The sequence below is a fragment of the Papaver somniferum genome, chromosome 10, assembly GCF_003573695.1.
Source record: "Papaver somniferum cultivar HN1 chromosome 10, ASM357369v1, whole genome shotgun sequence".
Taxonomy (NCBI): Eukaryota; Viridiplantae; Streptophyta; class Magnoliopsida; order Ranunculales; family Papaveraceae; genus Papaver; species Papaver somniferum.
Genome location: NC_039367.1, coordinates 155,853,894 through 155,861,489, shown reverse-complemented (window position 1 = coordinate 155,861,489; position 7,596 = coordinate 155,853,894). Strand labels below are relative to the sequence as shown.

At 35.5% G+C, this 7,596-nt stretch overlaps 1 long non-coding RNA gene across 12 annotated transcripts; it reads left to right on the top strand.

Annotated features, from left to right (window-relative positions):
- Positions 1-3,093: 3,093 nt before the first annotated feature.
- Positions 3,094-7,596, top strand: LOC113317305. Of its 12 annotated transcripts, none has more exons than XR_003343400.1 (11): positions 3,094-3,657; positions 3,791-3,855; positions 3,958-4,065; positions 4,188-4,255; positions 4,343-4,518; positions 4,618-4,728; positions 5,833-5,974; positions 6,073-6,631; positions 6,855-6,936; positions 7,035-7,137; positions 7,230-7,596. It is a non-coding gene; the product is annotated as an uncharacterized LOC113317305 (long non-coding RNA). The 12 variants fall into 12 exon arrangements; XR_003343399.1 differs by having other exon boundaries at positions 3,094-3,663; XR_003343408.1 differs by having other exon boundaries at positions 3,094-3,855; positions 6,073-6,123; positions 6,241-6,631.

Sequence of the window (7,596 nt, the reverse complement as noted above, 5' to 3'; positions counted from 1 at the left end):
ATTTATTATGTGCTAGAATATATAACATAACGTTCTGACATGGAAGAGGAAGAGGACCGTGGAGATTGTTGTGCGATAAATTTAAGACGATGAGGTTTTTGAGTTTGTAGAAGCAATAAGGGATAGTTCCTGTTAGGTTATTATCAGATAAATCCAAACTCCCAAGATGAGTCGAATGACAAATGAAAGTTGGGAATAATCCTTTCAGATTGCATGACTTCAACCCTAATAACTTCATGAGTTTAGGGCGGAGATCTAAATGGATATCTGTAGCTACCGTAAGCTTGTTTGAGCTTAAGTCTAGGGAAGTTAGGTTTAATTTGGTAATAAAAGAAAGGAGTGAAAGATCGCCCCCAATAGCGTTATTACGAATTTCAAATCGAGTGAGGTACCTAAGCATGGTGATGCAATTCGGAATTGTTCCTGTATAATTGTTATTGTTCAATAAGAGAGTGCAGATGGATTTGGGGAAGGATCCTTGAATTGAACAGCCGGAGGCGTCAAGAGATTGCATCAGCGGCACATTTGAAGTTAAACTCCGAAATAATCCGGTGACTTTAGTTTCTGATATATGAAGAAGTTTCAGTTTAGGCCATTTATTTTTAAACATTCTGGTAAGATCTACTTGAACTTGAAGATCATCATCATTATTATTACCCACATGAAGCTCTTTAAGTTGTGGCATATAAGGAACTGAACCATGAAGATTACAATATGATAACTTAAGAATAGAGAGAGTAGTTAAATTAGCCAGGTGTACTGGGAATGAGGAATTGAGCTCATAATTTTTACTCATATCGAGAAAGGATAGACGGGAAAGATTGTTAAACTCCTGGATGGGGAAAACTGGACCAGACATACCATAGTATGACAAATCGAGATCTTTAAGTTCCGAAAGTAAAGATATATGTTCAGCAAAATTATCGTGTGATGATAAATCAATACCACTCAACATTAATACCTGGAGATTTACTAACCCTCTCAACCATTTTGTAGATGATAAGTATTGTGAGCAATCATAGTTGTCCTCGCAAGACAAATCAAGGTAATTAAGAGAAGATAGGTTGGTGAATTGTGACAAAACCGATCCTGAAAAGTTCGACCTAGAAAGATCAAGATGAGTGAGTTTTGTTAGACTAGAAAACTGAAACGGAATTTGTGATTGCTGGAAATCGTTGAAGTCAAGATCAAGATACTGAAGGTGAGTAAAGTCGTAGAATAGTGAAGTTTTTGGCGGACTAAACGTAAAATTAGTATTATAATAATTATGATATTGATTGTAATAAGCTTCATACTCTGTGTTGCGTAGGTTGATGGAGATGACGTGGAAAGAGTCACTAGAACACTGAATTTCATGCCAATCACAGCAATTTTGATATCTCTTGCCTTGTTGCCATGAATACAGGCGATTTGAAGGGTCTTCTAAAGAAGATTTGAAGTCTAAGAGAGCCCTTCTTTCCTCTTGGTGGCATCCATGAGAGGCCAGTGGAAACTGAGTAAGGATGGTGCCCACAAACAAAATGAAAATGATAAGAAGATGGAAAATTGATGTTATTTGAGTTTTCTTATTGAACCAATTCATGGCTAACTAAAACTGAACTGTCTGTATCAAATACCAACTGTGTATGATTTAAAAGCTTTTTGATGATACAACTTGTTCAATTATCAAAGGTCCATACGATTATTATTCATCGACTAGACTAGAGTGAGCTTGACTTGATAGGTTGCTCAAACATCGTTCATATTTTATGATGATGAAATATTACAAAGAAAAGACATCTAAAATTATGTATCTCCAAATCAATCCCCCTCTGATTTAGTCAATGCATCCAAAACGCGTTTGATTTCAGTTTTGGTGGCTTTCCCACTAATTGCTAAGTAGGTCCGGAAATGTACTATCTTTCTTTTGTGGTTCCAAGCTAATTAATTTTCATATATGAAATTTCTGCTGAATAGTCAAGTAATTTGATGATACAACACCTTAAAACAGAAAAAGACGCCCTCCTCTTCTGCCTGAGTATTACTGACAAATATTCATTTCTCTATCCAACGGATTTCATATGTAAATAGTTCTTTTATTATATGTTATATGAGACCAAAATGAACAAATTGCAAGCGAAATTTTTTATTATAGGGGGAAATAATGACGTGGAAAACAAGACAAGGATTCTCTACAATGACACTGTATACCAATTGAAAGGGATGTAGCGCAGCTTGGTAGCGCTTTTGTTTTGGGTACAAAATGTCACGGGTTCAAATCCTGTCATCCCAACCTATTACTTTGCTCGCAGACAGTAATTGAAATCGATCATAATTGTACATACATTATGATACTATAGAGGCAAAGTTTATTGGGCCTACAAAGATAATACTTTTTTATGGTCTTATCTATTGTGATAAGAAGGCGCTCTTGGTTCAGTTCGGTAGAACATGGGTCTCCAAAACCCGATGTCGTATGTTCAAATCCTACAGAGCATGATTCTGTTCTCGAATTACAATGAAAGAACTCCACCAACTTAAACGGAGACCTTAATTTGACCTCCTGTGAATTAAAAAAGGAGGAGGTCAATCAAAAACGAGATGTTACTTAATCAAAGGTCCAACTGATCACCGCGTCTCCATTGTAAATATGCAGTTACGAATAATCCAGCCAACATAATAGGAATTAGACCTAACACGATTCCAAATAGTAAAACTTTAATCATTTCGGTTTGTTTGAAAGGGGAAAAAGAGAGGTAATATCTATTCTTAACACTAGTGGAAAATGAGTGTTTTACCACCCACATCAGAGACCCTCATTGACGGTAGTCAGACTGTTGACAAAAGAAAGCCGTCTCTGATATAATAACAATATTAAAAAAATTCCAATCTCCTAAAAACAGTCTCTAAATATTTATTATTTTACCCTCATTCAGAGACCGATTCCGCTACCCATGATTAGTGATGTATCTGTAGTCAGATGAACAGCCGAAAATGTTTGAAATTTGAGCCATTGATCTAAATGAATGTACGGCTTGATCGTGACTTCGTTATTATCGATGTATCTGTACTCATCTTTATCTCTGTATCCATTATCTTTATTCTCCCATATCTCTTTCACTAACTTATAGCAAAACGCATCGCTCTTCTTTTCTCTCTCCGTAAGTTTAAACATTAATTTTCTCTCGATCGACCTCCACCATCTTCTTCTTCTACAATGGATCCATATCCGGAAGGTAAAATAGAGGTCAATACCCTCAAACAAATAATCGATTTCAATGGTAGTCTGTGTGTTGTGAGATCGTCTTCCAGTGTGCCCAGAATTGCGTGCCGGCAAGTGAAATCGTCCATTATCCATTTCTTGTGTTCTTTGGAGTCTGGTGGTGCATCTGATTTTGGTTGTTGGAGGACGTATGAGACTTCGATGTCGGAGAGGATGAATTCGATTTTGGTTTTCCATATTGGGAATTTGTCTCCGGAGCTGTTGAGTTTTCGAGTTGTGGTTAATTCTCTGTAAAAGAATTCTGAAAACATGACTGATTGATTGATCGGATTGAGCTTGAGATTGGGTTTTGATGAATTGGGAGAGTGTGATTTTGAGATCAGTCTATGTGTGGAATATAGAGAGACCTAATTGAGATTTGGGGAGTCATAAAATACGTCTTACGATTCATTGGGGTTAGGGTGAATTTCGAAGCTCTTGATTTTCCTGTTTGTAGTTTCGATTGAAGTGTTATTTTTCTTCATTAAAGTTGTTGTTTACTTCAACTGGTTAGTGTTGTCATTCCTGATAACGATGGTGTGGTGGCAGTGATGAAGTAAAAGATGGCTCAGTTTGCTAAGAGATTGTTGGTTACACTGCTTCTGTTCTGTGAGGTGAGCTAATTAGTTTGTTTTTGTGTCTTTAATTTGGGTTTTAGAAAAGTTCTGATTTCATGGGTTTTAGTGGTAAAGGAGATGTTTTTGGATCGATTTCAGGAGTTGTTAACTCACTTGATGTTTTCGTATCTTGTGTGTACTACGACATTCTGATGATACATGAATTGGGTGTTTCTACATACTTAGTACTATGTTGCACGCACTCAGGTTTGCTATTTCGGTCAAGTGAATTTGATAGATTTACTTCATTTGATTTTGTTTGAGTTTTAGTTTTTGCACTTTGAAGATTGAATGAGTGAATTTGGGGTTTTATTTTTGTTGTTTTGTAGGAAGAAAAATCTTCTTGACTCCTGTTCCTCGAATTGAATAAAACAATTAACAAGAATTCCTGGCTTTTGTAGGTTCTATTCATATTTGATCTTCATTTTCTTTTGTAACTCTAGATGTGGACCTTTTTTGATGGTGTTTGTATGCTTGGATGCAGATGGATTTGGAGAGCTCGGGAGGCAGCTGTTCCACCAAATGCAACTCTTCTGATTTCTTTAGAGTTTCTCTCCTGGAAGATCGTGACAGAAGTAACTCCTGACAAGAAAGTCATAAAGAAGGTTCTTAAAGAAGGAGAGGGATATGATAAACCTAATGATGGAACTGTTGCCAAAGGTAAACCAAATAGTGTGATGTATAAAAAGGCTCAATATGATCTCATATGATGCTGAATGAGAGAGTTAATCTAAGCTCATGTGTTTATATTTTTTTCAGTGAAGTTAACCGGGAAGCTTCAAGATGGAACAATATTTTTGAGAACGGCTCCATTTGTTGGTATTGGTATTTTAGAGGCTCTTGTTGCCGCTTCTAGGATGGCAGTTGCAGGTAACAAAACATAAGTTAGTGATTCCTAGGTCTTGTTCCATTTCTTTTGATACATCAAATATAATTATTCAAAATAAGTTTGGGCGCTTGTAAGTTTGATGTTCAAATAGTTATTTTTAAGGTTTCCAAATTTCAGAAATTTGAGCCATTTGAATAATGTAACATGAAAATAAGACATCCAAAATTCCGTTGGATGTACTAAAAAAATTATGTAAGGATATCTTGGCTCACACTTGACCATGCGAATGTCATACACGATTTTAAAACCATGTACTGAAAGTTGTAATATGTTTTAATAATGAGCCAGTTCTGTATTAAATAGGTCTGATGATTCTCTGATATAGAGTCCCATAATGCTCTGTAAATTCTGTAAGTGCACTCTAGGTTTATATTTTATACTAAATGGACCAGGTGCGAATCATTATGATAAAAACTTCCTTTTTTGAGATATTTCTTTGTTCTTCTCTCTTTAGCTATTATAAGTTTTTATTTCCTTTTTGCGGCTAGTCTGTTGCATAATATAATATTTATATTGGTGAAAATCTTAGATTGTTGAGATTCTTAGTTCCATCTGCATATTGGTAATATGAGGTTAAAACTAAGAATCTCACTTCACTAAAAATATAAAAGTGTATATAGTTAAGTGTGTGTGTCTCCACCTTTTAAGTTTTGGGCAATGATAATGTGCTTATTTCAGTACGATTGAAGCTATGTATGCACATTATCCATGCACATAACTATCTACACATTCTCTATTATTTGTCCAGACTTTCTTATAACTCTCTGTTTATGCACATTCTATATCATATATAAGAATACAAGTCTTAATGTTTGTCGTGTGAAAGATTCCATGTGTATATGTAGGATGTGGTAATGTTCTTCAACTGTAGCAATACTTTAGGTAATATGCATCTTTATGTGGTATCAACTCTTGTTTAGAGTAATACTGAAATTGGACAGGTCTACAAGAATGTAATGCAGAATTGAGAATCGTTAGGTGTAATTTAGTGAAACTAGTAATTTCATAAGAGCATGGATTTATAGTGCGACTCGATAACTATGTCATTTACATTGGATGAAATTTTTTTGTTGTTATATCTGCAGAGAGGAGGATAAGATATAGTTTATGGAAGCTATGCAGCTCAGACGGTTGATGTGGTCAAAAGGATGAAAGAGATTACTCTTGTTAAGAAGACTCCTGAGAATATATTGGAAGATCAAGGTGTTACTTCCGCAGAGATATAAGGTATACTAGATTCAACATGAAATGTTATCGCTTTGGGTTTTGTTCTGTTATCATTGTGTCAGTTTAAGTAACCTACTTATTGGTTGTTGATTTTGCAGATCTGTTGGACGAATTGCAAGACCATGTTGAATCCATTGACATGGAGAACGGTAAGTTGATTTCTTTGTATGAGTTAGTGATATTTGATTTCATGTTGTATGTAAATTAATGTTTTGGTATTGCCTGATAGATTTGCTTACAATTGGTAATTGAGTGCACGCATCTAGGAAAAGCATGCCGATGTTATAACTACCATAGTTCAAAGCAATCATAAAATTCAGCAACTTGTAATGGAAGATCGAACCCCTGTTGGCTAATCTCATCTCAGATCCAGATGTTACTGCTCGAACCGCACATGGTGTAATATCATGCAAGTAATATATGTCGTCTGTTCTGTATGCATGCCATCGGTTTAGATATGCAGCTTTATTATCTATACTGAGGCTGGTTGATGTTCAATGGCGTCACTTGAAATACTTATGACCTCTTATGTATTTTCTATGGACGTCTTTCATCTTTGATTCGATACAACAAGCCTGGAGTTGCTGCATTCAGTCTGGCAAATGGTTATGGAGCTTTGAGGGATGCACTGGATTCAGACGATGTTAGATTTCAAAGGTAATATGCTCCTCACTTGATTAATTTTATTTTTTTTTACTGCTTCCACACTGGAAAATACAGTATTAACATTTAGATAGCTTTTAAACATGTCTTCCTTTGTTGATATCTATGATTGTGAAGGTTAAGCTGCTAATTAACCACCAATGGTTATGTGAATTCGATTTCTGATGTTGTTATGTGTTCTTGAATTTTGATGTTAATTTTGTTGTTGTGTATTCAGGCCTAATTAAGAAGGTGGTGACAGACTCGCAAGATTTGGTGGTCCAAGAGGTGGAGCACCAGGAGAGTTTGAAGGAGTTAAGGTTGGTGCTCCAGTAGAGTATCAGCCATAATTTAAGGTTTAAAGAACTGTTTATGATTTTTGATTATCAGTTGAATGCAAGGGATTTTTCTTTTGCAGGGTTCACAGAGACGAAGCCGGTTTCTGCCAAGAACTTGTTACAAGCTGCGGGGGTTTTGCTACTTTGGATCTCAGGAACTCATTGATAAAATGGATATTTTAGGTGAGTCATTAGAAGATGGCTGAGTTATTTACCTTCAGATTGAGAACAACAATGTACCTTTAATTTTGTGAATGTCTATTTTCCTTTTTCAGGGAATTCTACTAACCCAAGTGAAAGAAAGAACCTATAAGGATCCAGACTTGAGTATGAACCATTGATGTCATTAATCGATCTATAGCTCGAGGGACGAAGAAACTTCTGTTCCTGCATAGATTTTTCACCGAGCTGGATATAGGTTGAACATATTGAACTTACCTTCAAGTTTCTTGTTATGAACTCAGAATTTCATCCATTTTTGTGTAAATTTAAACCCAGTAGATAAAGGAATGAATGTTGAATTCTCAGATTGAGTTTATTTGGAGTTTCATTTCAATTTGAGTCTGGGTGTCATTTGACTTTAATTTAAATTCCTTTTGAATGAATGAATATGGAATTCTCAAGTTTGAGTTTATATTTGAA